Here is a 16,360-nt window from a genome sequence, read left to right as displayed (position 1 = left end):
CCCAGTTTCAGTGGGAAGGGCTAATAGTTGAGACCGAGAGGCGGGGTTTCACAGGTACTACCTACTAGCGGCCATCTTAACTCAGCAACTCAACAACAATGTTTCAAGTTCAGATCCAACTAAACAGCGTCGTAAACTCCTAAACAGCATGTAAAGATTTTTTGTCCTTTCCTCTTGTCACTTGCTTCACTCTTAACTAGCTAGAGAGGAAATGTTAGCTAGGTTGCATTAGCTAGCTGACGTCCTTGCGATGCACTCCCCCTATGAGCCAGAAGCTGGGGGTAGCCTAGTGTTTTCATTGGTGCAGTAAAATTATTCTAATGGAAAAGGCCTGGGGCAATGACAGGAAGTCCCGCTGTCCTTTCATCTGAAGCTTCTAGAGAAAAATGCGTAAGTGTAAAAAAGACCTTTTTAAATTGAAAAGCAGTGGCATCGAAAAGAAACTGAAGAACCCCCCCCCCCCCCCCCCCACACACACACACACACACACACTGTAAACAAAAAAGGTCAGTCAGTGTAAACAAATCTCTTTATTAAGGTTGTTAAACGCTTTTTTTAATGTTGGTATTTTAGCTTTCAGTGGAGCTTTTTATGTCTTTTTATATAATCATAAAAGCGACATAAGCTTTCATGCCACTGTTTCCATTTTTGGGTTTCAGATTTCAAAGATTGGCATCTATTCTGGTGGCATGAAATGTAATTTGATATCTTAATAAAAAATGAATAAATAATGTGATTTTCTTTTTCAGCTTTTTTCTTAACAATGATTTTGATTATTATCAACACTGTTAATTTATCACATCTGTGACAAAACCCTAACACTGGGACATGGTCTGATTCATTTGTTGAGCACTGTACATCACTCTATCTCTGACTGTATTTATATTAAAAACTCCTTTCTGAGTTATTTATATCCCTTTATGCATTTACGTCCTAGAAAAGCCGCACAGCTTCCTGGTTGTGTTACTGAGCAAAGAGAACCATAAAGGCCAGGTAGAGAGAAAGTAGCTCTTTTGCGCTGGGGGTTACGATTGATGAGGCTCATTGTGGCAGTGCAGGAAGCTAATGAGTCAGAACCACGAGTCAAGCTGTTGGGAAATCACGCCGCCACCAACCCTCCCTGTAAAAACCCAACGTGAGATCTTCAACTCCAAACAAATGCTACTGGAGAGACACAGGCTGACTGAAAATGAGACACCGGAGAACGAGCGCTTATGTCACTGCTTTACTTCAACAGTAATTCATTTCTACAACAGTTATTTCAGCTTAACGATCCACAAATTACCAATAATCTGAAAGCGAATCACCACTTACAGTACAGTACTATACACACACACATACAGAATACACACCTTTAAAAATAAAAGCAAAGAAATTAAATAGTGCCTCATAATTTAACATGTCTTCTTGACTCTGATCAGTACTGAATAATATAAACATGTGTGGCTACTTTACTTTTAAGTTTATCTATTGACATAACCCTGATTCCTTTGTTAGTAGTGTTATTCAGAGTCTCTGAGCTGTGGGTGTTAAGTGGGCTACAGTTTCTCTTCAAATCATCTTCTTTAATCAACACCAACACAGCAGGAGAGAATACTCTCAACTTTACTTTCTACTCGTCAGCCACACATGTTAAACAGAGACTGTCACTCACATCTGTCCCACCGAACAATGGAAGATCAAATTGTTATGTTGAACATCTTTCTATTTAGACATCCAGCATCCACGGGCACTTTAAATCCTAATTTATATTCACATGTTTCTTGGTTAGTCTGCTGTTTGGTGCTGTGCACCTACCAGGAAAAAAAATGAAGAGTGGCTAAGATTGCTGATTATATTGTTACATTTAGCATAATTAGCAGCTGTCAACAGGGAATATTGATTAATACAGCTTTGAAAATGTGAATATTCGTTACAGAAAGGAACTGTAGAAAGAGTGGTGAATACTTTCTTTTTAAACTCGAGGTTTTGGTGCCAAATCTAGCCGTTAATTTGTGATTTATTGGATTACATACATCTATTTTCACACTAGAGGGCTAGAATATATTGCGCCTTTATATAGTACATAATCCAAAATCTTTTAATTTTACTTTTATTGAAATTTCCCACAATTATTGAGTTGAGTCATGTTCAAAAAATACAGATTGATTATCTTGAGTTTACATAAGAATGTGTTTTGTTACCTTTGCACTAACTGTTGTGCGCATAAGAAAAGAAAGCTCATGTCAGAACTGTGTAAAACTAGAGACACCCTTCCCATGTCCATGGAATTAAGAGCATATGTGCTAATCAAATGCACTTGACTCACTGATCATCAGTAAGTGTGAGCACCTATATAAAGACAGGGCTTTTGTCAGTGCTCTGGTCTGAAGCATTCAGGGGGTTGTTAATACAATGCCACAACCTGCCATGTGGAGTCCTGTGAAGACTTTCTTTTTCACATGAATGTAGTGAATGAGTGTAGCACCAAATGGTACAGCTGTTTACATACATGGGTAACGAATGTCATGGTAATTTGGGGCTTTGAGTAGCTAATATCCGCCGAAGGGATGTTCGGATAATGCCACTCTCCAGTGACATGCGGCGACCGCTACGCTGTGGGCTCTTGCTGAAAGAAGCTAGGACAGCCCCTGATGTTTCTTCATTTGTGACAGTTTTCTTGCATCCACATTTTGGCAAATCCAACACTGAACCAGTTTCACGAAACTTAGCAAACAGTTTGCTTTTTTTTTTTTTTTTTTCTTTTTGCCTGTCCCGTTTGGCTCTTTTGCCATCAGAATTATTGTCTAAAGGCGAAGAAAGATGCCCAACGGATTTACTTTACCAAATTGACCATCCCAGCCTTGCCATAATGGTCTATTTGATTAATCTTTTATTGTTTATTTTTTTTATTTATTTATTTTATTTTCACTTGCTAGATACGGGACAGACTTGAATGAGGAAAAGAAAAGGGAGAAAGGAAGAGGTGGAGAAGAGTGATGGGGATAAAGGGAAAAAAAACCCCAAAAACCAACTAAATAAGCAGACAAAAAAAAAATGCATATATCAATCACCTGGATCACCTGTTGAGAAAGAAAAAAGAAAACAAGCAGAAGAAAATGAGAGCAATACAATAAACAACATCACGATGATATATGGGAATATGACAGTAAATACTAAATATTAAACATTATTGTGCAGCACGTAAGATCGACAGCGCACAGTGTGCTTTGAGGTAGGAGCCAAAAAGGGTGTAGTTTGTGTGTGTGAGCAGCCGTGTGTACACCTGTGAGCATGGACGCGCTTGTTTTTTGTTTTTTAAAAGGTTCCTTCATGTAATGATCTGCTAGAGGGTGTGGGGGGGCCACTGCCCCGTCCACCAGGGCATGAAGCAGGTATGGAGGAGATCAAGACTCCAGACATCCAGAGGCCCCCAGAACACAAGAGACCAAGGAAGACCAACAGAGGGGCAGCCGCGCCACTGTCCCAGTAAGAGCTGAGGAGAGTCCCAGATGAGGGGTCACTCAGCAGCCGCGGAGCAGAAGCCAGGGGGGGTTGCAGTGACGCACCCGTGAGCTCCGCCGGCAGCCAGCTGCGCCAGAGTGACCAAGCCCCAGGCCGAGAGGCCGAGGGCACCCCACCCCCGAGGTGGCCTGAGCGAGCCCCAGGCTCCAGGCCCCGATAAGCAGCCACCAAGGAGTGAGCCGGTGTGTACCCAGGCGCCCACCCCCGGACGCAAAGAACCACCAACGCACCGATGTCTGAGGGCGTTTGCCACCGGCAGGGGAAGTGGTGGTGGGGGGAGATAGGCCTCCAAACCTTGGAGGGCCTGAGATGTCCCCAGAGAGGTGGCGTCTGATACCCAACCTGACATATAGACACAGACATACGGGCACACACAGATACAAACATCCATTCCCACCCTCATGCTCTCATATGCACTTACTCCACACTCAACCAACGTGGAGACAGACATAGAGATACACTGTACACACGATCACACTACCCAAGTGTACTCTAAGAACCGGGTCTAGATACCTTTGCCCCTGGAGGGGGGAACTGCACCCAGACCCAGGTGGTGTTACCCTTTTCCCTGCGGTGGGGAGAAGCAGACCGCCCCGACTCCGCAGCAGCAGGGAGGCCCCACACTCCAGACCCCAGTTTGCTAACTGTAGCATGGGAGATGGGTGGTCTCGTAGGGTGTCTTGCATTGAAATATGCTGCAATGACCCGATTACTGCGTTCACCAGATATCAACACAATTTCGATCCACCCATCTTGAGGAGTTTGCCCCCTCACAAATACTAATGTGCCACAAACAGGACTTTAATATCACCAACCATTCCCATTTTATTACGGTGTATCCATATAAATGGCCCACCCTGTATACATACAGATATATACACTTACTTAAATCTATTAATAAAAGTTGTGCTGGAGGTTCTACAATGTATTTAAAGATGAAAAGTCCAAGGCCTTTTTACTTCTCATTAGTAATGGTAGTTTCTCTTTGCCAACATAGAAAGGATTTATTTGACAGCACTCATTGAATTGACCATTACTCAGAAGAATGGGGAAGTCCAAAGGAGGTCTCTTGGAGCAGTTTCTGAACAATCGTCGATTCCAAGATCATGAGTTCAAGCAATTGTATGCAAGTTATTCAGATCTCGTAACGGAGGTCTGGCGAGGGAGGAGCAGCTAGCAGGTCTAGCAGGTGTGCAGCTGGCAATTTAACCGGACAACTCGTTAGTCAGGTAGGTAGAACAATAGGCATTTATTTGGCAATAATAAGCCAGGTCTCCTTGGCTCTACACTATCTGGTCATACAAGTCCTGGGAACGAGAAGTTGACTGCGTCAGCCTGTTACAAGCGTAAGGTTTTCATCACAAGGAGGAGAGAATACAGCAGCACATTCTTGGGATGGAAAGACTCCGCCTACTGAAGCTATGCCATAATAACGATTGTTGCAATGCGTCAAAAATTACATACACTCGTCATACCCATGTTGAGTGTATGTAAATGTCTGAGCGCAACTGTATATCAGCTACACAAGTTCCATTTTTGTCTATTTTCTTGACCCTTTTATGTTGACAAAATTATATGTACTGAGGTCACATGGGACATTCAACAATGCTATCAAAGCTGTTAAACTTTTGGGGGGTTAATTTAAGGCTGTAAATAAACTACTTGCAGCCCTGATGTGAACCTAAATTCCCAGTGTGGCCATAAAGTCATGAATTATTTTTTTCTTGATAAACTGATACAGATTCAGACCCTAGTTTGGATAAAGTGTGGACAAGCCCCTCCCACCGTGTGATCTGTCCGTCACGTCTCCTGACACAGAGCTTCCTGGTGCAAAAGTCATGAAGTTAGGCTCCAGTGCAGCTCTCCTTCTAAGATACATTTATGCAACTTAATGTCCAAACTGCTTCGCACTCCATTTGTCTCATGTTAAACTCTCACAGCTCACACTGATCACGGGTGAATTTATCCACTCAGACTGTAGCTTGAAGCTCCGCACACTGCTTGGAAACCCCAGTTTGATTTTGTATGCGCTCAAGCAAACATCAGTGAAGATGCTCGCTCTTCATCTGGAGGATGCGGATGCCGTTACGGTAGCCGTCAATGATCTCTGACCTCCCTGCAGAGGCGGAGGTGGAGCCAAAAAGAGAGTCTGCCCTCAGGGTTCAAACAGCATGGTATGACATCTTCACTGACATGCAAGCCTGTAAAAATAAACTGCATTTTCCACTCATCCATTTTTAAGAAAGAATATTGACATAAATTCTTACTTTCAAGGTTCAAGTTCCCACCTCACAGCTCATATTGCTCTTGGGCAGTTCCTATCTTTATTAACACTTTGTAGAAATGAACAGTAAAGCTGCATAAAGAAAAAAAAAGATCCTGAGGCACTAAATCGTCCGGCAAGAACAAGATATATTCAGAGAAGCACTCAGAATACAGCGGCCCAATGTTTCATGTCTTATGAAGTGCTCTTTCTTCTGTCATTGCTGTCCACAATCATGACAAATGAAGTCGTCCCATCCAAATGCAAAGGAGGCATCATCCTGAGCCATTATCCACTTGTGACTCTGAGTGATTGGGAGTCATTTTTTGCTCTGCACTGCCCCGGCGTCCTCTTATCTACTTCAGTAAGCCTGCCCACACATTACATACAAGTACTTGACAACACTTGAGTGCCCTGTGATATACAGATGGCAAATTTCCCTCTTTTTCAACACTTCGCTGCTCTGACACACTTACGTGAAGTTTATGTCTGTGCTATTCAAGCAAGTGAAAGTCAGACAGAGAGGCGAGCAGTAAGGCTATCTTTATTTTCAAGTCAAAAGTGTTTCATGAAACATCTCTTTTTATTTTGTTGGTTTTGTTTCTGTCTATCATCAAATAATCAATAAGTGTTGCCCAGATGATTATAACCTGATGTCGCACACTGTCGCACACTTGCATGCCTATTTCTGCTATAAAGTTTGGAATTTAACATGGGACTGTTTGAGGTTTGCCTCACGTTTGGAGGCAGCCTTGTGGGCTTCAAGGATCCCCAGTATTTAGCAGTTTTGAGTTGGCTTCATTTTTCTGCCCTGTAGGTTGCTGCTTGATTCACACTACTTTCACACCAATGACTACAAAACACTAACATTTTTATAGTTTTTGGTCCACAGGTATTTTTCAAACTATAGTGCGATGGTGAGGGATGGTTTTGATTCAGCTGCAGTGAAGGGGTGGAGCAGAGGTTTCAGGGGGCAGTGCCAGGAGAGGCTGGCTGGCACAGCTGTCAGGCATTGTCTAATTATGTCTCTCCTCTTTATGCAGTAGTGCGCTGGGACCAGGAGAATGATGCGATGAACTGAGTGAGCTGACATTGTCTGGAAAAACACCTTTAACAAAACAAAATGAGTAATAAAGAAAGTAAGCACAGTAAAGGTGGTGTACTGACTGTATGTGTGTTGGGGCCACAGTGGCAGAGACACAGAAGTTTTCAACCTTTTTTTAAGGCCACATCAAAATACAAAAAATATTAAGTCAAGGGCTGTTGAAAAGCTAGCCAATCAGAAACCATGCAAATATTCTGCACAGTCTAATAATAAAGAAGGAGCTAAAGAAGCAGGTCTTTAACGCTGCAAAACAAAATCTTTGCTATTTCTTCCCCATGTAAAAGCAGTCTCTGAAATTGTTAACCCTGGAAAGAGTTTTTAAAAAGCTCAGTTTTCAGTCTTAAATTATCTCTCACTAAAATGCCTTATGTCATCTCTGTCATAACATTTTTTGGCACTATCCCAACAAGTGCTGAAGAATCTGTAGTATTTCGTGTTTGTTTTTCTTTGCTGTGAATTTCTTATCTTGGGCCAACAGTTGCTCCTTTTCCTCTGCTTGAGCCACAGTGGGTGTTTCAGGGCAAATGATATTCAGCAACCAATTATTTTTACCCAAGTGTCACTTTTTGTTTATTTTATTCATATAATTATGTGATTGGCTATCACATCTGTGGAATTGCTATGGAGAGCTGCCTCTTTTCTGGCTTCATCCTTGGACATTATTACTTAAGTTTCTCTAGTTGGACTTTCTTGTTCTCTTTTGCCTTAGTGGTGCAGGCCTCTCTCTTACAACATTATCACTTATCTCCCTACTTTACCTCCAGGTATGCATGTTGCCTTGTATAGCGAATTGGAGGTGTAGCTGTATTGCGACAGCATGCAGACTGCAGGCAAAGAGAGGAGCCTGTTGATTTTGAATGAGCATTAAAAACAGCATTAAAAACAAAACTGGATGTTTGGCTGGCCTAGGTCCATATTAAATGCCTTTGCCTAAATACAATCTGGAAACCATATGTAGTGGATGAATGAATAATGGGATAAAGACAGTGACACTGTAATGTGGAGATGAAGCTAGCTGTGGAGGTGTGCAGATGGATAGGGAATGAGCAACAGCTTCTAACTTTCCACAAGAACTCATTTATTTAAAATATCAAAAATTTAAGTGTTACCTCTACCACACATTACTTGAGAGCACACTAGTCCTTGTACACATGGAAGAACCCATTACAGAGATGGTGCGAAGAAGAACAAAAAGGGGGTAGTACACCAGTCATGAGACAGGAGGCGCCACCATGCGGCGGTACACTGCATTACAACAGCAACTGTTACAACACGTTTCCAGAACTGCCAAAAATCCATAAAAACTCGCAGGTAACAAACGTACAATGCTCTAGGTGTATTTAGGCTCAATTTTTTGTTAGACTTGAACTGAACAAACATTAAAATCCTACTGAAATGTACCTCTCTTCACATCTGATGATAAAGATATGGCCCTCCCTTCTCCCAACAACAAATTGGCTAAACAACAACAGCTTCTGGTTATAAGCTAACAATATAGTTGCTAATGTTAGCCATGAGTGTCCTGAAAGTCACACTTTTACTCTGATTAACAGTTTGATTACATTCAAGGTTTCACTAACAGCAGCTAACAGAGGCTAACAGCAACAAAAACAGTACCACTTACCAACAGAAAAGATCAGGATATCTTCAACAACTCACCTCATTATCGCTTTTGTCAGACAGGAGTGAACTTTCCTCAGTCAACAACCTTTACTGGACTCCTTTCACAAAGTTTTACAGCTTCCTCTGGAATAAAGAGATTTGAAGACAGCTGAGGTAAACAGTAGACTGATGGCCTACATTCACTACAGATAAATGGCAGCCAGAGCTTTTGAGTTGACTCAAAGGTAAAAACATAAAATGCTGCAAAATATTTATTTAACACATATCTGTTTTTTGTGATTTATTGCCAGGTGCTGATATTTAGATATGTTAAAATATAGTTTTATACACAAACAGACAAAGAAACAAGCTCAACTTTGGTCATTATGGAGGATACTCTGTTTTTGATCTGTCATCTGATTAAAAGCTGATCTGTCCTACAGCAGCTACCAAAAAAACATTTTGCACTTGGAAGGGGTAAGAAAGCAGAATTCAGTTGCAATCTACTGACATTGCCACTAAAATTTGACCTGGCTTAACTCAAAGGGGACAGACCTGTCATTAAATTGCAAACCAGAAAGGAGGATATATATGAATCATTCCAGGTTAAAACTTGAAGCTTAGCAGAAGCATCCTTTAAAGAGGCAGGTTTGATTTCTGCTTTGCTTTACCCGACACAGGTGCATGTAAAAAATGCAAATGTCAAGTGACGTTAGTTGTTATTAGCCAGGTTTTATGATAACTGCCATCTGTACACTCTATCCAAACAAGCAGTCTTATAGTCTGAATGTGTCTGAAGCAGACTACTTCCTGTTGTGTATGACAATTAAAGCAAAGCACAAATGTGGAAAATATCACCACCTGATTCTCTTAAAAATGTTCAAAATCCATTCTGCTAAATAGAACTGAAGATAGCACAGTTACATAAACTTCTCTTTTTTCAATTTTTAACACACTTTATCCCTTTTTTTAAATTGAAATATTTTTTTAAATATTTAATATATAAACAGACACATAAACATACTGTATCTAGCAAGCAAAGGAGAAACGCTGTTGTGGGTGGAGGAATTTTTATTTTTTTATAAACAGATGGAAATGAGGCGATCACACATTTATAGAAAATTCCTGGTGATGACTGGATCTGTCTGCAGGGGGATGTGGCCGGGGGGAGATACAAAAAGAGCATAAATGTTGGTGGGAGAATGTTTGCCCTACAGCGAGTGATGTTTGAGTGCGTGTGTGAGCGCATGTTTCTGTGCATGTATGCAAGTGTGGTTTTCCTGAATAAATTACTGGTGCTGCACGCAAAAAAAGCAAGTAAACAGTTAAGATGTGAACATTTCATCGAAAATCACATCGGAATCGCAAATTTCATACACTTGTATTGGGCTGACTCTCTTTAATGACAATTTATTCTTTGAAAAATGAACAGTGCCTAGTTGTCTGGATGGGGCTCACAGCACATCCTCGTGGAGGAAATAATGGAAAACACGGTCCCAGTCTGCTCATGCTTCGCTTCCTCAGTCGTCTCCGCAGCAGCCAAAGCCCCCTACCACCAGCAGCAGATGTAGCCACAACACTTTACTGAGCCATTTTGCTGAGCTATGATAACTGCGACAGAAACAGGGTGACAACACATAACCTTGCTATCATTGAAACAACACGCATGCACACACACACAAGGACAAACTTAGCATGTCACTATGGTAACCGTGTCATCATTTTAATCTCGGCAGGCAGCGTGTCATGGGAGCAGTTTGGTGCCAGTTTGGGGGGGTGTTTCATTAGCTTGATACCAACATTATGGGCCTTTCCAAAAGTCTAAAAATACAGCCAATGAATGATACTATGTGCAAGTCCTACCAATAGCTTTGCTGGATTTCTTGTAATTTGTCTTTTCCTTGTAGAAAGACATTCACACCTAAACTAAGCCGAGTTTGTTTGAAAACTTACCAAACAGACCGCTTCAGCACCCTCCAGGAATTTTAGCCGGAGTAGCCTGAAGCAGCCTGTTAGAGACTTCAACTGCAGGGAAAAAAGACTGCTCCTGAGCCAGGACATCGATGACTTCAGTTTCTGTAAAAGGATCCTTCTTCTAATGTGCAAGTGTCATCTCTAAGCCAGAAACTCTTTCTATTAAGTTTTCCTCAGAAAGTAGATAGCAGCTAATTTTGACTGGATGCCTGTATAAAATAATTCTCAGGTAATTCTCAAGTCTCAGGTTCGAACCTGAGACTTTTTTCAGTTTTTCTGATTTAAATTTAAAAAGTACCGTGTGATATGATATTTGTAATAAAGCAGATAACTGTATTGCCCGCTCTCTCTTCCTCTCCTCCATCTCTGAGTATTACAGTGCTACTACTAATTTTTTTTCAACTGCAAATCAACTTTTTCAACTTTATTGTTGTGTCCCAGTATTTTTTTCCATATTTATGGGCATTTACGGTGCTCAATGATATAAAAACATTTTATAAAATGAAGAAAATATGGTTGGGATCATTTAGAAAAGCTCTTATTACTTAGTTTGTTGTTGAAACGGAAGTAGTGTACTGTTTAGTTTAGAACTGTCTCCAGCACATGCATCACCTGGTTCTGTAAAATAGACCCTAATGAGTTACAGTGTTTGGAATTTACGCTTAAGGGCGCTTAAGATATAGTCCTCTGGTGACCAAGGCAGAAAGTGCTCTTTTTACCATGTTCACCTGAGTCTGTGCACATCAGTGTGTCCCTGCTATTCTCTTGCTAGTGCTCTGTTTATCCTGACATCCTGACTACATGCTAATTGTCACTTGTGCAGGCGTTTACAGACAACACTGCTTGGCATTTAGTTTAGATTTTTCTATGGTTAGATAAATAAGAGAAGGGATGCTGCATTGATTAGGTGACTCTGGGAACTGTTGCAATGCTGCTGAGTTTAAAAAGCTGTTTTCCCACCAAGCCTTCACTTTCCTGGCCTGATTGCTAGGAAGATTTTTCTTCATTTTGCCTCTCTTTTGAGACAGGCACTGTAAAAATAGGCACACTGGAAATAGACCTTCACTCTCAGAGGAGCCTCTCAGGAGGGGGGGCCTGGACCAGCGACCAGATTTCCAACACTGAGATATAGGCCAGAACACGACAGACATCTGGATCGTAATGATGTTTTGTGGAATCCCTGGTAAAAAGTAGCTGTGAGCAGAAGTTTCAAATCTTTTAACATCATGGGGGGGGGGGGGGGGGGTGTTCAAATATGAAACTTTGCAACCAGTTTTAATGCACTAAAGTTGTTTCAAAAATATTTCCTCCTGCAGCCAAAACATTTATTCATTTACTACCCATTTGCTCTTCTATGCCTCATTTGCTGTGTGCCATGACGTCCATTGCTGTTATCTTCAACAGTCTACACAGGTCTGTTTATTTGTTCATCACGAACCCTGTTCTGAGTAATGTTGTTGCAATTATGTTGTGCACAAACAGACATGTTTTTCCCCTGAAGACATCAATGCTATTTACAAGGCTTTAATGAATGATGATCTCACAGAATCTAATTATATCTGTCATACTGTATATCTGATGACTGTGCAGTTCCTTGTTATAACATTTTCAAAATGCAGGTTTCTTGATGTTTTTTGATGGTTTTAACAAACTGCCTGCAAAATGTTGCACAGTGAATGGTAAATAACTAAACAGCTGCCAATGCTAACCCTCATCTTTCTCCAGTTAGCATGTGCATAAGATTTTCAGAAACTTAACCTCAAAGTCATCGAGATTCAAACTCGTCCAAGATTTTTAGTAGATACTTACGATATCATTTGAAAATCCTACGCCACCTCATTCTCCAGTTATTTGTGCAGCAGGGTGACTATACAGTACCCTAAAAACATTTTACAACTGAGGGGGGAAAACTCTATCAGCAATAACTTCTTTGTTTGCTAGCATCTCAGGTTGTACCTGGACATGTTCTCATGATTTCCCCTAAACAATATATCCTATACAGTAGATTTGAAAATACTTCATGTGCCATGCCTCTTTCATATGATGTATTTTTGGAGTTATTAGCTAATGCTAGCTAATGCTAATAACTAGCTAATGCTAATAACTAGTAATTAATAGCATCAGCCAATCCTTCCTAACAAAGCCATTATGCCTTGTCAGGAAGGATTACCAGAGAGACTTTACGACTTCATACCAAGCATGGTGGTGGAGGTGTGATGATATAGGCTTGTTTTACACCCACAGCACCTCGTTACCTTGCAGTCATCAAGTCGACCATGTTCGCCATCTGTCCGAGAAATAAAGCTTGGGGCAAACTGGGTCATGCAACAGCACAATGATCCCAGGAACTACAGTTTATACGGTTCTATGTTTTGTTTTGCGAATGTAAATAATGAATTTTTCGTTTTCAATTTGTTTTTCTTTTTTTTAAACTCCTGACAGATTATCCTTCTAATGACATCACTTTTCCTCATCTCCAAACCAGTTTCATCAGATGGTAAATGGACTGATTCTTAAATAGCGCTTTTCTAGTCTCCCAGAGCACTCACTTTATACAACATGCTGCATTCACACATTCACACAAGCATGCTTTTTAAGTGCTTCCTATCATTCACACACATTCATACTCCAATGGATGCATCGGACAGCAACTTGGGGTTAGTATCTCACCCCATATTTGGCATGCAGACTGGGGCAGCCAGGGATTGAACCACCAACGAGTAGATGACCTGCTCTACCTCCAGAGCTGCAGCCACTCCTGGCTGCTCCTCACTGGATCTGGTTCTGCTGGAAGTTTCTTCCTGTCAAAGAGGAGTTCTTCCCTCACCATCACTAAGCGCTGCTAACAAAGGATCTTTTGATCAATGGGTTTCTCACTGTAATGCTGTAGAGTAAATAAATAAAACTAAATAAAATACAGTGAATTCATTGGAGAGGTTTTCCTGATAAAGCAATGCTTATAAGAGCAGTGACAGCAGACAATAAATCAAAAGTTGCAGGTTGGAAGTCCAACTCAGCAGTGATGAGAGGCACTTGCTGGCAAAATTTTAATATCCAGAAGAATTCTTGTAATTCTCAAGATGTTCAAATTTCCCATGCTCTACTTTGTTGAATAATAATAATGGATTGGATTTATATAGCGCTTTGCTAGGCACCCAAAGCGCTTTACAATACCAGTAGGCAAGTAGGGTAAAGTGTCTTGCCCAAGGACACAACGACCAGGACAGAGAGCCCAGGGATCGAACCGGCGACCTTCCGGTTACAGATGCGATTCCCAACCCCCTGAGCCACGGTCGCCACTGAATGAAGAATGTTTATAGTTATAAGCAGCCATGTGTGCAGCATTTCAAAATAATGGTCCAGTTTGGAGGGAAAAAAAGATCTTTCAACTGAAGGCCGCAGAGTAACCATGACAGTACTGACCACATTTCCACAGTGCTTCATCATGTCAAACTGATTTATACTGCTCCACTAATACAGCCCCCACACAAATGTGCATCTTTAACAGTAATGATATTCTACAGGTACAGGCCCACTGGGCTTTTCATGTGTGCCTCAACTTTCAGTAATACAACCTCGAAACCTTTGGAACACTGATTTTACACCACACTGAGTCGTACATTTGTTTTTAACAATGAATGGGGTCATTTTAAGCAGTGAATGGAGTTGCTGTAGTTTTGTGTGTGGCAGAAAGAGAAAAAGACAGGGAAAAAAAACGGGAAAATCTCAGAGGAGTGAAATGCCCGCCATAAGGAGTCTAACCCAAATCTCCTTCATTTTCAGTCCCTTGAGTGGCAAAGCACTTCAAGGGAAAATGATTTGCATGCAGTTGTCTTCTGATTAAATCCTAATCTATTTTTACACTTCAGTGATGAGAAATTCTTTGCCATAAGTCGACTTTTAAACTGTGCACTTAGAGCACCAGTCCGTATAGCTGGAGGATGATGGACATTAGCAAGCGGCCTCATGCTGCAAACCATGCAGCTATTAGAGGCGGAAAAACCTTTCTTGACATTTAAATTCTAGGTGTTAAAGTGCCTGGCTTTGAACTGCATCACTGGTGGTTTAATGCAAAAGCAGCTCCACGTGTTGAGCTTTTCTCGAAGCACTGAACTCCCCAAATATGGACCGTTATCCGTCTTCACACTGTCCTGTGGTGTCCAAACAAAACTCTGGACACCAAACGATCAAAGTCAATCACATTATCTCTTTAATCCCCCCCAGATGAATAACAAGTATCAAAGACTATTATTATCCTCACAGAGCAAACGATTCCAGATTTGGAACGATTACTGGTTTTAAATGAAGGAAATTTGTGGGCCAAGGTGAAAGAGCTCATTATCCTTCGTCATTAGAGGTTTGGTCCAAGAGGTGGATCCAGTAATTCTCTGCAATCTCTGTGGCAATTATCTTTCCTGAGGTACAAGCGACTACACATTTACAACTATTAAAGTCTTTTCATAGTATATTAAACTAAAGTTGTGAATAGTCCGCTGTTCATCAGGCAGAGACGCACAAGGCAACGCTGTACAGGGATAGGTTACATCTGCCACAAGAGTGGTCCCCACAAAGCTGCCAGAAGGAATTAAAAAAAACATCCATGTCTTTTTCATTTCAGCTAACCAGTTAATCGTTTCCTTTTAAGATGTCCTTTTGCTGCCAAACTGACACCGCGACTATCGAAATACAAATAGCCTTTCCTCCAGACAAGACCAGACGTCTGTCTGCTAACGAGTTTTTAATTACGTGAGGATTAATTCTGCTGGGATCAAAGCTGACAGGCATGGACGAATCCCCCGAATATTTAGTTGTACATTCCCGCTGACAGAGGTACATTTCATTTACAAGTTTTAAAATTTGCAAATGCAAAAAAATATATATATAAATAAAAACATGTCAATTCATTAGAACTTCTGGGACTAATGTAACATATATGGACAGGCTGAAATTGGGGTAAAGGTGCAATGTCTGTGCAATGTCGGGGGCGATCGTGGCTCAAGAGTTGGCAGTTCGTCTCGTAATTGGAAGGTTGCCGGTTCGAGCCCCAGCTTGGACAGTCTCGGTCGTTGTGTCCTTGGGCAAGACACTTCACCCACCCCCTACTGGTGATGGCCAGAGGGGCCGATGGCATGATATGGCAGCCTCGCTTCTGTCAGTCTGCTCCAGGCAGCTGTGGCTACAACTGTAGCTGCCTCCACCAGTGTGTGAATGCGAGAGTGAATGAATAGTGGAATTGTACAGTGCTTTGAGGTTCTCGAAAAGCGCTATATAAATGCAATCCATTATTAATAATCTTTAAAATCTTTTCACTCAGAGTAGTATTTTCTTGCACCAATCAGGTGTTTTGCTTTTTTGTCCTCTTTAAAGGCAATAATTAATTTTTGTTATCCACAAAAGGGCAGAAAGGCTGCAAACAAGGTGACAGGGACAAAGGATTAACATACTGTATCTATTCCTTGTACAGTCATTCATCACATATATCCATCCATAAAGTTACGCTGAAAAATGTACTCAGTTTGTCATCCATCCATTTGTATTCATGTATAAGAAACATCCACCTGGGGGATGTAACACCCAACCTATCCCAGAATTCGTAGCGCGGCCCAGCCAATTACAGTTTTCAACAATGGCGGCAGCTACTAAGTTTGAATATTACTCTTATTACTCTTTCTGGATCACAAAATAAATTTCTAACATATTTTCAGGTGAGAATGTAGCTGTGTAAACTTCAAATATCTGCTCGGTTTACCCAGACACCACATATTTACAAAACTACTCCGACGTTTTCGGAGACGTCTGTTACCCACCAGCTCGAAGCTGACAGGGAGGTTGAGGCTCACAAGAGCCGGGGAGAATAGCGAATTCCCGTCACATCGTTTTCAGACCTCCCGCAGTCTTTCGCTACTCAGGTT

Source organism: Rhamphochromis longiceps, linkage group LG2 (assembly GCF_057381845.1).
Source record: "Rhamphochromis longiceps isolate RC_006_pf linkage group LG2, R_longiceps_female_GT1.1, whole genome shotgun sequence".
NCBI lineage: Eukaryota > Metazoa > Chordata > Actinopteri > Cichliformes > Cichlidae > Rhamphochromis > Rhamphochromis longiceps.
The sequence above is the reverse complement of the archived record's forward strand: the minus strand, read 5'-3'. Positions refer to the sequence as shown.